General features: G+C 45.2%; 1 protein-coding gene across 1 annotated transcript in view; it reads left to right on the top strand.

The window, feature by feature from the left end:
* piezo1 (piezo type mechanosensitive ion channel component 1) overlaps window positions 1-17,184 on the top strand; it is a 293,127-nt gene that overhangs the window by 60,052 nt on the left and 215,891 nt on the right. The gene's annotated exons all lie outside the window — the stretch shown is intronic.

Here is a 17,184-nt window from a genome sequence, read left to right as displayed (position 1 = left end):
CCCCCGATCTCGAAATGGAAATGTTACATCTGTATATAATGATCCCATTAAAATGCGTATTTATGTCACAAACTATCGAATTCATATTTTTCAGTGTTGTTATCAAGGAAAAGAAAGCAGTTCCAATTGTTTGACATTATTTGATATTGTTTAAAATTATTCATATGGAGGAGAAAATATAATAGCTCTAAAACATAACTTAATTTTGCAATCTCACTAAAGATAATCCCCCTTTCCCTCTCCCCTCCCCATCTCTCTCTCCCCTCCCTTCCTCTATCTCTCCCCCTCCCCCCTCTCACATCCCCCCCTTTTTCTGGCGGGGGGGAGGGGCGAAGATGAAGGTGGCGCAGGCCCAGCGGGCGGGGGGGGGGGATGAAGGTGGCATGGACCCAGCGGGGGTGGCGTGGGCCCAGCGGGGGTCAGCGAGGATGGTGTGGACCCAGTGGGGGTGGCGTGGGCCCAGCGGGGGTGGCTTGGGCCCAGCGGGGGTCAGCAAGGATGGTGTGGACCCAGCGGGGGTCAGCGGTGGTGGCGCGGGCCCAGCGGTGGTGGCGCGGGCCCAGCGGGGGTGGTGTGAGCCCAGCGGGGGTGGAATGAGCCCAGCGGGCCCAGCGGGGGTGGCATGAGCCCAGCGGGGATGGCGTGGGCTCAGCGGGGGTTAGCGAGGGTGGCGTGGACACAGCGGGGGTCAGCGGGGGTGGCGTGGGCCCAGCAGAGGTGGCGTGGACCCAGCGGGGGTCAGCGGGGGTGTCGTGGACCCAGCGGGGGTGGCGGGGGCCCAGCGGGGGTCAGCAAGGGTGGCGTGGACTCAGCGGGAGTGGCGTGGACCCAGCGGGGGTGGCGTGGACCCAGCGGGGGTGGCGTGGGCCCAGCGGGGGTGGCGTGGACCCAGCGGGGGTGGCGTGGACCCAGCGGGGGTGGCGTGGACCCAGCGGGGGTGGCGTGGGCCCAGCGGGGGTGGCGTGGACCCAGCGGGGGTGGCGTGGACCCAGCGGGGGTGGCGTGGGCCCAGCGGGGGTGGTGTGGGCCCAGCGGTGGTGGCATGAGTCCAGCGGGGGTGGCATGAGCGCAGCGGGGATGGCGTGGGCCCAGCGGGGGTCAGCGGGGGTGGTGTGGGGGGAAGATGGCTTGGGCCCCGGCGGCAGGGCGAGGCGAGGGGAGCGGGCTCCGCCGCAGCGGCGTCTGGTGTTGGGGTTACAGCCGTTGGGTTCAGATTCAGCCACTCCCGCCCGGCGACGGGAGAACGGAGAACTGGCCGTTTCCAAAGTGGAAACGCTGATTTTTTTTCCCCGAAAAAAGAGGGGTGCGGTCGCACCCAAGGCACCCCCCCTTTGGACAGCCATGTAGTGGTATGCTCTTTCAAACATCATAACCGCGGGGTTGAAGGAAAGTGTAAACAGGAGTGTAGAAAGAAGATTGATTGTAATAGGGACAAAAGAAAGCTGAAAGAGAGGAGGGTTCAGGACAAAACCCGGCAGGTCAGAGACAAACACGGGTGAGGAGGGAATTTTGATAGGTAGATGGTTGGACAAAGGCCAGAAATGAAAGGACAGAAGGTGTGAGACAAAAGCATTGAAGAGTTTTGAATTGTGAAGCTAGAGGAAGGAATGTTAGTGGAAGTGAAGGGGAGAAATAGGTGCAAACCCAGGTGGGGCACAGGGGAGCAGGGTTTATGGGGGAATAATTTGTATTAACAAAGGAGGTCACTTCATTTTTTGTTTATATTTGCTTGTTAGATTTATTCATAATAAAAAAGAAAAAACAAGTTTCTGTAAGCTATGCTGGCTCCCATTACAATAGACAGTAGGTGCAGGAGTAGGCCATTTGGCCCTTCGAGCCAGCACTGCCATTCAATGTGATCATGGCTGATCATCCCCAATCATGTTTAAGCTATGTGATATTCAAGTTTGATACTATAGTGAGCGCTGTGTATTGGGGCTATTTACATTACACTTTGATTTAAGATCAGGTAATGGTCAATTCTACTGGGTGAATCTCATTTCGGAGGAAATGATTCATTTAAAAAGCACTGTAAACTTGGCAGGAATATATTAATTGCTGGAATATCAATGAGTGCATCTGTCTAACATTAATTTGAGTAAAGATCAGTTTAGATTCGTCCCCGTGCGTGGGAATATGTTAATGATGGATGATTCACATGTTCATATTTCTATTCCTGATGGTAATTTGTGCTTGGAAGGCACTTGGCTGCCCTGCTTGTTTTCCCCCTCCATTTACACCAGTCACAATGTCAAATGTTTGGTGACCTGGTGGAGCAGTCCAGGGTTTAGATGCTTGTTCCCTGGAGATCTTGCAGCTCAGTCAACGTCTGAAGTGTGAGGTGGATGTGGACATGAGGGAACAATATTGGAATGCTTCAGTATCAGTTCAGTTTTGTTTTTCATATGTAGGTTAACACAGCGTCACCGGTACAATGAAATGTTTTTGACAAGAAAACGGGTCACCTCAGCAATGATATTACACAATATTGGAATGTGTCGGAGGGAACTGCTGGTTTACATCAAAGATAGACACAAAATGTTCCAACTCAACGGGACAGGCAGCATATCTTGAGAGACTGTGAGGGTCTCGACCTGAAACATCACCTGTTCCTTCTATCCAGAGATTCTGCCTGTCCCGCTAAGTTACTCCAGCATTTTCGTGTCCACTTCAATACTGGATTTGAGTTGGATAGTTGAAAAGTAGATCTTTGGAGCACAGTACCAGTTGGCAGCCAGCGACTATAAGAATAGAAGGAAAAATCATCAGACCTGTTCAAAGAACTCTCTGTTCCCTGTAAACTGGGTTATAATTTAAGGAACAAAACTTATAAAACTGCAGGAAAATTATACGAATATTGACACTTTCCAAGAAAATAAAAAGGACAATATTCTCCATTGCAGTTTTTCACAATTTTCTAATAGCAGAGTATGATGTACAAACACCTTAGGATCATTCTTCAGAATGAAGGGAGAATTTAAGTTTAGTTTGGTTTAGTTTAGAGATACAGAGCGGAAACAGGCCCTTCGGCCCACCGAGTCTGCACCGACCAGCGATCCCCGCACATTAACACTATCCAACTACTAGGGACAGTTTACACATACACCAAGCCAATTAACCTATATACCTGGTAGGCACAACATGCTGGAGTAACTCAGCGGGTGAGGCAGCATCTCTGGAGAAAATAAATGGGCATCTCATATTTCGTTTAGGTAGTTTACATCCCAGCAGTATGAACATTGACTTCTCTAACTTCAGATAGCCCTCGCTTCCTCTCTCCATCCCCTTCCCAGTTCTCCCACCAGTCCTACTGTCTCTGCCTACATTCTATCTGACCCGCCCACTCCCCTGACATCAGTCTAAACAAGGGTCTCGACCCGAAACGTTGCCCATTCCTTTTCTCCAGAGATGCTACCTCACCCACTGAGTTACTCCAGCATTTTGTGTCTACCTTCTATTTAAAACAGCATCTGCAGTTCTTTCTTATACAACCTACATACCTGTACGTCTTTGGAGTGTGGGAGGAAACCAAAGATCTCGGAGAAAACCCACGCAGTCACGGGGAGAATGTACAAACTCCGTACAGACAGCACCCGTAGTCGGGTTCGAACCCGGGTCTCGGCTGCTGCAAGCGCTGTAAGGCAGCAACTCTACCGCTGCGCCACCGTGCCTCCCAGTACGCTACTGTGCTACCCAGTTGATTGGTGTTGATATTATTAAGTGCTTGACAGGATACAAACTCGGAGGCCGCTTACTCTAGAGGGGCATTCGGGAACTAGAGTTTTGGGATAAGGGGCCACCCATTTAACATTGATGAGGATGAATTTCATCTCTGAGCTGTTAATCTTTGGAATTCCCACCGCAGAGTGAAGGCAGAGTTAGCTTATTCAAGTCTGAGACCTTCATGGATTTGAGAGATGGAGATCAAACAGGAAAGTGAAACCAAGCCAAGAACAGATATGCCATCATCTTATTGAACGGTGAAGCAGACTTGATAGGCCATATGGCCAATTCCTTTGTGTAGGAAGGAACTGCAGGTGCTGGTTTAAACCAAAGATGGACACAGAAAGCAGGAGTAACTCAGCAGGTCAGACAGCACCTCTTTGCGGTGTGACCCGTTGAGTTACTCCAGCTTTTTGTTTCTATCTTTGGCCTATTTCTTTCTCCATTTCTTTCTTGTATTCTTATTTGTATGTGAATACTTGGCCAATAAACTTACTTACTTACTTAGTTACTTACTTATCCGAGACTAAATGTAAAACATAGATCAGTTCTAGAGCAATGCCGACTGTTCTGTCTGGAACCAACTAGCTTGATATGAACTCGGGATTAACATTGCGTGTACCAGCAACAGCAATATGTTGACCCATGGTCAATAAATAATATCATGTCCTATTGTTACGTGTTAGAAGTATCGCCTTTCAGATGTTAAACCCCTGCCTTGAACAATCAAGTGAATGCAAAATCTCTCATGGCAATATTAGAACGCAGAACTTAGAAAAGTGCAGCATAGGATCAGGCCTTTTCACCCAGGATGTCTGTGCCGAACATGATGCTAGCCAAACTAATATCATCTGCCTGCACACCTTCCATAACCCTCCATTCCCTGCACATCCATGTGACAACGGACAATAGACAATAGGTGCAGGAGTAGGCCATTCGGCCCTTCGAGCCAGCACCACCATTCAATGTGATCATGGCTGATCATCCCCAATCAGCACCCCATTCCTGCCTTCTCCCCATATCCCCTGACTGCTATTTTTAAGAGCCCTATCTAGCTCTCTCTTGAAAGCATCCAGAGAACCTGCCTCCACCACCTCCTGAGGCGGAGAATTCCACAGACTCACCACTCTCTGTGAGAAAAAGTGTTTCCTCGTCTCCATTCTAAATGGCTTACTCCTTACTCTTAAATTGTGGCCCCTGGTTCTGGACTCCCCCAACATCAGGAACACGTTTCCTGCCTCTAGCGTGTCCAAACCCTTAACAATCTCATATGTTTCAATGAGATGCCCTCTCATCCTTCTAAACTCCAGAGTGTACAAGCCCAGCCGCTCCATTCTCTCAGCATATGACAGTCCCGCCATCCCGGGAATTAACCTTGTAAACCTACGCTGCACTCCCTCAATAGCAAGAGCGTCCTTCCTTAAATTAGGGGACCAAAACTGCACACAATACTCCAAGTGTGGTCTCACTAGGGCTCTGTACAACTGCAGAAGGACCTCTTTGCCCCATCTAAAAGCCACTTAATCTCAACTCTCATATCTGCCTCCAGTACCACCCCTGGTAGCGCCTCCCAGTCACCCATCACCTTCTGGGGGGAAAAAAACAACAACTTGTTCCGCACATCTCCTTTAAACTTTGCCCCTGTCACCTTCAAGTTACGGCCTCCAGTCTTTGACATTTTCACCCTGGAAAGAAGGTTCTGGCTGTTACTCTATTAATGCCTCCCATAATTGTATCTATTTCTATCAGGTCTCCTCTCAGCCTCTAGTGCTTCAGAGACAACACTCCAACTTTTCCCAAACTCTTCTAACTAATACCCTCTGATCCAAACAGCATTCTGATAATCCTCTTCAGCACCCTCTCCAAAGTCTCCACATTCTTCTTGCAATGGGATGACCAGAACTATGCATAATATTCTACAGACTTGGACCACAAGATCCCTCCGTACAGAAATGCGGTTAAGGATTTTTACATTAACTGTATACTTTCCCCTTACATTTGACTTTCCAATATGCAGCACCTCACCCTTGCAATTCTTGGTCAACATTAACCCTCAACCAACACCATCCAAAATAAATGACTTTTTGTGTTTGTATTAAGTGTTGATGTGTTTGTCAGTCACTATTTGGAAATGTGTAGGAAGGAACTTCAGATGTTGGTTTAAACCGAAGATAGACACAAAATGCTGGAGCAACTCAGCGGGTCTGACAGCATCTCTGGAGAGAAGGAATGGGTGATGTTTCGGGTCGAGACAGTCTGAAGAAGGGTCTCGACCCGAATCGTCACCTACCTGTATTTCTCCAGAGATGCCGTCTGACCCTCTGAGTTACTCCGGCATTTGTGTCTATCTTCGCTATTTAGAATTGATTCAATGTGAAATGTTTTACAGGTGACATCCAGTGACCATGAACGTTACAATAAAAGCATATCATCTTTGGTTACTAAATAATTTAGATCAGCAAAAGTAAAACTTTGTATTTCATGCGGTTCTAATATTCTTGCTAGTTTAGTGGTCTGATAAACGACTCCTGGAGTTTTCAACAATGCTTTATTCGAAAGTTTAAGTTGCAGCATACAGGTTTAACAGACACGTCTGGCCACATCGGTGGTCAGCACTGAACTAACGCGCGCAGGGGAAAAAAGCGCAAAAACAACAGCCCCTCCCGAGTCACGTGACCGTGACTTCCGAACGCCGGGTTCAATATCTGCGTGCGCTAGCAGGCACCGCTACACTAGCACCTTAATTAAGATGAGTAGCAAAGGTGGAATTCAAAGCTGGGCCACTTATGGAAATTGTTGCTCAGTGTCATTCCATGTGGAATATTTCTTCATAAGTCATTGGAAGTGTCTTCAGACTTGTGGGAACCACGCTTTGTAGAAGATGCGTCATAAATAAGTAAGATTAAGCCAGTCTAGACAAGGTAAATATATGCAGAAGCTACTAAATATTTAGTATTAAGCACATTGATATTCATATCTTGATTTCCTATTGATTTCCAATTGTGTGATTTCTACCACGTTGATTTGAAACACTGTTAAGGTTGCCACTGTAGGTTAATTGTACTGGCATAGTGCGAACTGGGTACTGTGACAGGTTGAACTGCAAATGTCATTGTCCAGAACACCTATTCCTTTCTCCGTTTAATCTATGCTGTCTCATGTACATCCATGGCACTTCTAACACCAGCAGCCATTGGAAGAGTGTCCTGACCTTGACGGGTTTATTTTCACCAAGGGCGTCCAATTTCCTGGGATGGCCAGCGGGCTCTTTACTCCTTCCTTGAAGGGAAGTCCAGCCTCTGTCTCCTGGCTGAACTGTTCTCATACTAGATGATTGCTTCTTAAATTCTCCAGCCTTGGGCACCTGTATATGTCGAACAATGCCTGCCTCTATCGTGGAACAATCCTGTCATCAACCTTGTCCAGATTCTTTCCCTCATTTCCAATTCCAGTACATTGACAAATGCATGGGTACGGTTCCGACACTTGTGCAGAGCTTGAAGGTTTCAATCCACAATGCTGCCCCTTTGTACTTGCCTACACACTCTGATTCTTCCCTTTGCTTCCCTTTCTCAACACCTCTCGCTCCAACTCAGTGGATAGGTTAGCACCCATGTCAGCTGCAACGTAAGCAGTGTACTGGAGTAATACACCCAACATCTTTGTGGAAAGTGGAGTTAGTCATTCATGACCAATGTTGTTGATATTATTAATTTTAAGGGAAGTTAAAATGTGTTTGTTGGTCAAATAGGGTTAGCTGAATGTCCACAAAATGTTTGTTCCATTGAAAGTTTATAATATTCCAAAGGAAAGAATGGGATGTTCTAATTTTGTCACTAGTAGATGTAATAATATCTTTTTATTGCATTCCCCCTTCCAGATGTACCAGAAAACTGTTCCTAAATGCCAATTGCACGTATCATCAGCCCTAACCGATACCACCCTCCAGCTGACTTGGTCATCCACCTCACCAGCTCCCATGTCTGGTCAGCCTTTCCCCTTAGTTGCCTCCTCCAATAACAAATGCCCACAAATCTACAAATTGACAATTAGTTTAGTTTAGTTTAGTTTATAGTTACAGCGCGGAAACTGGCCATTCGGCCCCCCAGAGATCCCTGCATATTAACACTATCCTACACTATCCTACACTATCCTACACAGACTAGGGACAATTTACATTGATACCAATCCAATTAACCTACAAACCTGTACGTCTTTGGAGTGTGGGAGGAAACCGGCGATCTCGGAGAAAACCCACGCTGGTCACGGGGAGAACATACAAACTCCGTACAGTCAGCACCCGCAGTCGGGATCGAACCCGGGTCTCTGGTGCTGCAAGCGCTGTAAGGCAGCAACTCTACCGCTGCGCCACCGTGCCGCCCTTGTTACTTACGGAGAATTCTTGTACTTTCCCCCACGCCCCAGGAAAACCACAGGATGGGAACCTGCATGTTTGACGGATTGTTGTTCATTTAGTAGCTGGGTTTTATTTTATACCATATTCCAACTGTTTGCTATTGAAAATGAGTGACATTTGAGTTATTGAAAATCTTTTCATTTCTGCATCCTTACATAAACTGTGCTGCATACTTGTAAAGAGTGGATCAAAGACGATATAAGTTGTTTGCCAATTTCATAATAGTTATTCCTGTAATAATCAGTGTTCTACATTGTCAAACAATCTGTTTTTTATAAATATTGGATGTCGTTTTTTGTAATCAAATATGACTTGCATCCTTCAGTACGAAAGGAGCAAATTTGAATTGAATGGATTTAATTTTCTCTGCAACAGTGTTTAGCATATGCCAGAGAAACAAGAGAACACAGTTGCTAGAATCTGGAGCAGAAAGCTAACAGCTGGAGGAACTCATCAGGTCAGGCAGCATCTGTGGAGACGCAACCTTTCAGGTCGGGACCCCACATCAATCTAGGAATGCATCACCCACACAGTTGTGAATCTGTGGAATTCTTTGCCACAGAAGGCAGTGGAGGCCAACTCACTGGATGTTTTCAAGAGATAATTAGATATAGCCCTTAGGGCTAACGGAATCAAGGGACTTGGGGAGAAAGCAGGAATGGGGTACTGATTTAGGATGATCAACTGATTTAGCATGTGCTGGTTCGAAGGGCCAAATGGCCTACTCTTGCACTACTTTCTATGACCCGAAACATTAACTATCCCTCTGCCTCCACAGATGCTGCCTGACCCACTAACTCCTCCAGTGGCTTATTATTTGCCTCAGAATAATCCTCTGGCGAAACTCAGATATGGAACATGATCCCCATTCTAGCCCCGACTAGCTGGCAGTTCTAGCTTAGAGTTTTGACCAGAAATTTGAATAAGAGGGAGGAAAAGTTCTTCAGGTATTTAAAATAAAAACAATTTGTAAAAACCTGGAACAATCTAGATCCTTACTGCACAGATGTTTGCTACAGTGAATGGACAACATGACCTTGTTTTCAAACCATTTCATTCTTTTTCTCCAGTATTATTTTACAGAATTTTCTTATTTAGATCTTTTTAGTTTATAGATTAAATGTCACATATATTATCCCTTAATGAGGTAATTAAAAGATACGAAAACTGCTTAATTAAAAAAAAGTTTAATAATTCACATTAATAAAATATTGAAATATTAGATAATTAAAATATTAAAGGTAATCGATTTTCAATCTTATTTGTTGAGTGTTAATTCTAAACATAGTTCAACATTCTCCGTCACAGTGTTTACCCCGGTGCCACATCACAAGGTGCAGAGTTAAGTTGTGCAATAGCCGCAGGGAAGAAGCTGTTCCTGAACCTGCTAGTCTGGCAACAGAGAGACCTGTAGCGCTTCCCAGATGGGAGGAGGGTAAACAGTCTGTGGTTGGGTTGAGAGCAGTCCTTGATGATGCTGCGCGCCCTTTGCAGACATCGCTTGCTCTGGACAGACTCAATGGAGGGGAGTGAGGAACCGGTGATGCGTTGGGCAGTTTTCACCACCGTCTGCAGTGCTTTCCGGTCGGAGACAGAGCAGTTGCCATACCATACTGTGATACAGTTGGTAAGGATGCTCTCGATGGTGCAGCGGTAGAACTTCACCAGAATCTGAGGAGACAGATGGACCTTCTTTAGTCTCCACAGGAAGAAGAGACGCTGGTGAGCCTTCTTGACCAGTGTTGCGGTATTGTGGGTCCAAGAGAGGTCATCAGAGATGTTGATCCCCAGAAACCTGAAGCTGGAAACACGTTCCACCTGTGGATGGGGTGTGCGTGCCACCCCTAGACCTTCTGTAGTCCACAATGACATGGGGGCAGGATTTAAACCAAATAGGTGTTTTTTAACTAGAAAATACTAGAATTACTCAGCAGATCAGGTAGTAACTGTGGTGAGTTACCGTTTCATGTTGATGATCTTCATCAGAGCTTTTCTCACATGCTGGTGATGAGGAACACAATAGAGTGGCCGTTGGACAAATGAGCTCTGCCTTGTGGACAGGATATTCCCCAGGAAATGTTGCACTTTGCCAGATTGGTGGCAATGTTGCAGGTGTATTGGGACACCGTGCGTTAGAGAGAATGGCAAGTCGTAATTGATGAAAGGTGTTTAGCTCTTTTCATTTATTCATATTTTTAGAGATGTTACCTTTCCTGACAAGGCCAGCATTTATTGTTCATGTAGCAACAAGGAACTGCAGGTGTTGGTTTACAAAATAGGACACAGAATGTAGGAGCAAGCTCAGTGGGTCAGGCAGCATCTCAGGAGAACATGGATAGGTGACCTTTCGGGTCAGGACCTTTATTCAGACTCATGTCTCTCGATCCGAAACGTTGCCTATCCATGTGAGTCTGAAGAAGTGTCCCGACCCGAAATGTCACCTATTCATGTTCTCCTGAGATGCTGCTTGATATGCTGAATTACTCCAGAACTTTGTGTCATCATTTATTGCCTATCCCCACTTGGCCCTTGAGAAGGTGGGGGGTGAGCTGCCTTTTTGATCTCCTGCAGTTCTTCCGGATGAGATACCTTCTTAATGCTGTTGGGATGAAAGTTCCAGGATGGAGATCCAGTGATGATGAAGAAATAGCATTGTGTTTCCAAAGCAAGGTGGTGTGGAACTCGGAGGTAAATCTGCAGGGGATAGTTTCCTGGTGCTTGCAACTTTGTTTGTGCAGCCAACGAAGAATATTTGTCCGTACTCCTGACATGCCCAGTTTATGGTGGAAAGGATTTGTGATCCTCGAGGAGTCATTCAATTAAGTCAAGTCAAGTCAACTTTATTTGTCACATACACATACAAGATGTGCAGTGAAATTCACCGCATGTTCCCAGCTTCTGACTTATTCTCGCAGCCGCTGGTTGATTTGAGTTTCTGTTCAGTGGTAGCCCTGCACCCCATCCTCCCACATCACACCACCCCTTGGCAACTGCAAAGGCTGGCCCTGTTTTATTGGGAGCAGTGGAGGCCGAGAGGAGACCTGATGGGGGATTATGAAATGATGGGAGGTATGAATAGGGTAAATAATAAGATACTTTTCTCCATGAGGAGAAAATCAGAGGGCATATGTTTAAGATGATGATTACCAGGGTTAGAGTTGAGCTGAGAAGGAGTTATTTGCACCCTTCTGCGTCTGTAATGTGGAATGCAGTGCCTGACAAGATCTTGTAGATGGTATTCTTGCAACATTTACAGTGAATCTAAAAGCCCCAGTAGGCCCCGGATGGATAAATGTCACGGTCAGCATGAACATACTGAAGGGTCTGTTCCCTCCTGTACGACTCTATGACAACCATCTTTCTTCGTGCTAGTTCGGGGACTCCCACCTTGGTATCGAATGGCTTAAGTTCACTGGGCATTTTGATGCTGCATTGGTCAAATGCTGCCTTGAATCAAGGGCGATCAGTCTGAACATCAGCTGATATTTCGATCAAGACTATGAAGAGATCTGGAACCAGGTAATTCTGGCAAAACCCAGAAATAGACGTCAGTGAGCAAGTAGTTGGGCTGCAAATTCCGCCTGACAGCTATTACAGCTGAATCAAAAGTGAGCTCCAAATAGGAATACAGTTATCTTTGGCAAATGGTTTGTGGCAGGGTGGATAGTTCTGTTTCCTTTCAGTTATAAAAGGGCAAGACCACAGGCATATGTAAATGCATATGTGTATACTTGATGCGCTGAGTTAGTCATCGGTTCTCAGGTGCTGCACGGGATTCCTTGAATTTTTCTTTTATTGAAATTGGACATCACATGTGGATGGAATTACTTTTAGTTGTACAGCGGGGAGAGGGGAGAGTGCATGCAACAAACAAAGGAATGTCTTACTACTCACTCACATTTTCCATAAAGAAGGAAAAAATCCCTGCTCCCTACTACTTGTGCTTCCTGATTCATTTTTATCATTCACAGCAGCCAAAGGCCAGTGGAGAATTTTCCATCTTCCTGCTCTGGATGAAAGACCCTTTAATTCTTGGGGTTGTGATTGTTCCTGCCAATTTGCTAACTAAAATATATTTTGTCCTTGAAATATGTAGGAAGTTTGAAAACTGAATACCTGAAAGCCACTAACATTCTGGATGAAACACATTTTTTTTTAAAGTGTCGTCAAAATATCCATTGTAGTTGCCCTGAATATGGCCTATTTGGCCCTTTTGTTTACTTTCTCGAATTCACTTACCCAGGGTGTACGCTCTCTTCACATTTGCATTTCTGTTTTCATAATGTGCAAAAACATATTTTCCAAATGATCTGGCACTTTAATCAACCTCATTAACTGCTAAAGAAAAATGTTTTATTTCATTTTGAGATAGGTGTTGACAAAACCGGTTAATTTATGGATGGAAGAAATTTCTGGGAGTTTTCCAGCTGGAGTACTGGCGTGGAGAATTGCTTTAGCTCCTACATAAGTGAAGAATAGCTTCCATTCACAGTGCCACTTGTCTGGTCTGTGGTCATGTTAAATCAAGAGCTCTGCCTCTAATCAGTGGGCCTGATGCATATGGAGGCTCAAAGTCTTTCATCATAACTTAGACTTCGCTGGTCTATCACCAACGCTGGGATTGTGCCTTCTGACTTGGGTCTTGTAGATGGCAGGAAGGTTGGTGGATGGGTTGGAAGTTGAATTGGCCAATGCAGCGTATACAGTTTCTGACCACCTCATATATCCACTGTATTTAAGAGGCTGGTCCAGTTTTCCATTCACTAATGATTGAATAATGGTAGCGCAGCGGTAGAGATGCTGCCTTACAGTGCCAGAGTACCGGGTTTGATCCTGAACTGGCTCTCGGTGCTGTCTGTATGGAGTTTGTACGTTCTCCCTGTGACCTGCGTGGGTTTTCTTCAGGTGCTCTGGTTTCCTCCCGCACTCCAAAGACGTACAGGTTTGCAGGCTAATTAGCTTGGTAAAATTATAACTTGTCCCTAGTATGGGGAAAGTGTCAGTGTGCGGGGATCATTGGTCGGTGCGGACTCGGTGGGCCGAAGGGCGTGTTTCCATGCTGCATCTGTAAAGCAAATGAAACTAAAACAGATCTAGAAGAGAGTGGTCCAAGAAAAGGCCAAACTTGGGCAATGTTGAGCAAGTTGTTGGGGGGGGGGTGAAAGCCATATTATGCATCTTCCATTCTCCCATTTAGACTGAGAGTGCAGTGAAGGATCAGATCTGATTAGTATTTTTGTGATCAGGGCATAGAAAATAATAAAATAATGTATTAGTGCATTGTTGGAGCCACCCTTCAAAGTATTTACTGATTTTAATATTCGAATAAGCATGTGTGGTGGCTGGAGGTTTCATTGTCCAGAAATTTAATTGCATAGTGCGTTTTTCTCAGCTGCACATGATAACCTAGAACATAAAACAGTACAGCACTGGAACAGGCCATTTGGCCCACGGTTTTTGTGCTGAGCATGATGCCTAGTTCAGAGATACAGCGTGTAAACAGGGCCTTTGGCCCACCGAGTCCATGCCGACCAATGATCACCCCTGCACCAGTTCTACTGGGGACAAATTAAAGCAGCTAATTAATTAACAAAACCTGCACGTTTTTGGAATGTGGGAGGAAACCATGCTCTAGGGAAAACCCACGTGGTCACAGGGAGAATGTACAAACTCTATATAGACAGCACCCGTAGTCAGGATCAAACCCAGGTCACTGGCGCTGTAAGGCAGCAACTCTACCACTGCGTAACTCTGCTACCCTATTATTCCTTCATTTAGGAAAAGCTTCAAGGGAATTGGTTTGAGGTGAGAGGGGAAAGATTTAAAAGGCAGCAACTTTTCACACAGTGGGTGGTTATGTATACGTGAGCTTCCGGAGGAAGTGGTCGAGGTGAATACAATTCTGACATTTACAAGACACTTGGATAGAGGAGCTTTGTGGGCCAGGCACAGGCAAGTGAGACCAGCTTGGTTGAGCTACATGGATGAGTTGGAGTGAAGGGCCTGTCTCTGTGCTCTCGAGCTCCATGACTCTAATAACCAACATGGTAATTGGAAGTCTTCCACTTTGCCCATCTCACACTTGGCGCCCTCTTTCATTCCCTTGAACGTCCAGGCTAATATCTCTTCAGCTAATGGAAACTCGAAGAAAAAGTCATTAAAATTAAAAGTGGTTGTCTGTCTGCTACATGTCAGACACGATTGTTTCATTATTATATGGATTTTGATATCTCTGGTTTTAGCAGTTCTGCCCCAATAAATGTGCAGTGGTTTTACTCGGATTAGTGTGTTTCATTGCATATCATGGCTGTGATTTACACCACCTTTAGTTTATTACGTGTGAGTTGCTTTTCCATCTGGTTGAGCTTGTCTGCTCATAAAATTAGTATTTAGCTCCACAAGGATTGAGAGGAAATCAAAGTATATTTAATTCTATGCAGATACAAAATGCTGGAGTATCTCAGCGGGACAGGCAGCATTTCCGGAGAGAAGGAATTGGTGACATTTCGGGTCGAGACCCTTTTATATGTTTAAGAAGGAACTGCAAATGCTGGTAAAATCGAAGGTAGACACAAAATGCTGGAGAAACTCAGCGGGTGAGGCAGCATCTACGGAGAGAAGATATTAGCGATGTTTCATGTCGAGACACTACTTCAGCCCCGTCTGAAGAAGGGTCGCGACCTGAAACGTCGCCAATCCCTTCTTTTATATGTTTGCTTATGACACCCAGCCCCAATGTACCCTTGTGTCTCTACCTGCTCACTGGTCTGTTGTGAAAAGCTGACATTGCCAAACCACATTTTATTTTATATAAATGTGGATAATATCCAGGACTCCAGAGATGATAATGCTCATATTTTAATGATAGCAGAATCCTTGTCATTTTGCTAAACATCAGCCCTGTTCTCCAAATCCTTGCCATTTATTTTCTCAAACACTTATTCGATTCTCTTTTGAATGCTGGGCTTGCTTCTGTTTCCACCACCTCCACAGGTGGTGAGTTCCAGATCATTACTGGACAGAAACACACATTTCCTTCACATCCACCGCCTGCGTTTTCTTCACCTAAAGCAGTGCCCCTCCTTCCCTCTGCTTGGACCAGCCTCTAGTGAGTGCAATTTGTCCCTATTTAACCTTACCAAACCTGTATGATCTTGTATATTGAGCCATAGTTTTCACCTACAAAGTCCTCCACCATCTGCCCCCCCCCCCATATCTCACTGACCTCCTCTCCCCCTACCAACCCTCACGATCCCTCAGATCCACATCAGCCGGTCTCCTCTCCATCCACAAGTCCAACCGCCGCAGTTTTGGGGACAGAGCCTTCTCCAGGGCAGCTCCTAGGCTCTGGAACTCCTTCCCCCAACTGATCCGCAATTCCGTGTCCCTCACCATCTTCCAGTCCCGCCTCAAGACCCATCTCTTCACCTCTGCCTATCCTTAGCCCCACGTCCCCCTCCCTTTTCATCTGTGCATTAATTGCCTCATATTGTGTTTTGTATTGAATTCTGTCTTTACTTTGTGTACTAGTCATGTCTCTACTATTTATTTCATTCCCCTTACATGTTTTTCCTCTACCTGCTAAATTTTTGTAAGGTGTCCTTGAGACTCTTGAAAGGCGCCCATAAATAAAATTTATTATTATTATTATACAGCAAGGAACAGGCCCTTCGGCCCAACTTGCCCCTGCGGACCAAGATGCCCCATCGACACTAGTCGCACGTGCCCACGTTTGGTCCATGTACCTCCAAATCTTTGTATTTTAAATGCCTTTTATTGCACCTGCCTAAACCACCTTTTCTGGCAGCTCGTTCCGTAAACCCACCACTCTCTGAGTGAAAAGGTTGCCCTTCAGGTTACTGTTAAATCTGTCCCCTCTCACCTTAAACCTATGTCCTTTGATTCCTGATTCCCCTAGCCTGGAATTCACCCTGTCTTTTCCCCCTCATAATTTTCAGCACAATCTTTTTCCTAAATCTCTCCTCGAATGTAAGAGTGTCCATAAGCTGGGCATCGTAACATGGGGATGGCCTGTATATTTTCATTTAAAAAGCGGTCTAAATGGTGGTGACTTTCTGAAATTATTGCCAAAGCTGTTTCTTTTTTAAAGTTTAGAATATTTTTCTATGTTTAGAAAATATGAATTAATTGTTGGTTCCCTCCACGTTGTTTCTCAGTGAAGAAGAAAACAAATCTGTGAAGGATATATATATTTATTAAAGGATAGAATATTTTACGATTCAGAATAAAATAGTAGTAAATTAATTTAAGCTATTTTCGGGATACAAGAGATGTGTAAAACATTCTCAATTTGTCTTCTTTTGTTTGGGGCAGCACAGTGGTGCCAGCGGTGGAGCTACTGCCTTACAACGCTAGAGACCTGGGTTTGATCCTGACTATGGGTGCAGTCTGTACGGAGTTTGTACGTTCTCCCTGCGACCACGTGGGTTTTCTCCTGGTGCTCCGGTTTCCTCCCTCATTCCACAGACATTCAGGTTAATTGGCTTTGGTAAAATTGTAAATTGTCCCTGTGTGTAGGATAGTGTTAGTCTATGGAGTGATAGCTGGTCGGTGAGGATTCAGTGGGCTGAAGGGCCTTTTTCCACGCTGTATGTCTAAAGTCCACACAAACATCTTTTCTTTGACTGGATAGCATGTAAACAAAACCTATTCACTACCTTGGTACATGTGACAATAATATACTAAACTAAACGAAACTAAGTGAGACAGGTGGAGCATTTATATGAATTTCTTTTGGTTCTTGGGTGAGATCACCAATGAGAATTCTTTCCTATTTCTGTCAGCAGTGGAAAATATTCCAGTATAACTAACAACATTGCTTTTTCCTCATCCCCTGAGCTGCCAGTGCAATAATGCAAAGTTAAACATTTTTGGTATTCTACGTTCTTCAAAGTTCTGATGTGCAAAGTGACCATTTTCTATCTTCATGCTCCATGCTGGTTTAATACTAAGAAGGACCAGTTTTCTAGTTTGATTCACGGTGGTGATGGGTGCCCGATGTCCTCAGCAGTTATATGTGGGTG

The sequence above is a fragment of the Amblyraja radiata genome, chromosome 17 (genome assembly GCF_010909765.2).
Source record: "Amblyraja radiata isolate CabotCenter1 chromosome 17, sAmbRad1.1.pri, whole genome shotgun sequence".
In the NCBI taxonomy this organism is placed as follows: Eukaryota; Metazoa; Chordata; class Chondrichthyes; order Rajiformes; family Rajidae; genus Amblyraja; species Amblyraja radiata.
The sequence above is the reverse complement of the archived record's forward strand: the minus strand, read 5'-3'. Positions and strand labels throughout refer to the sequence as shown.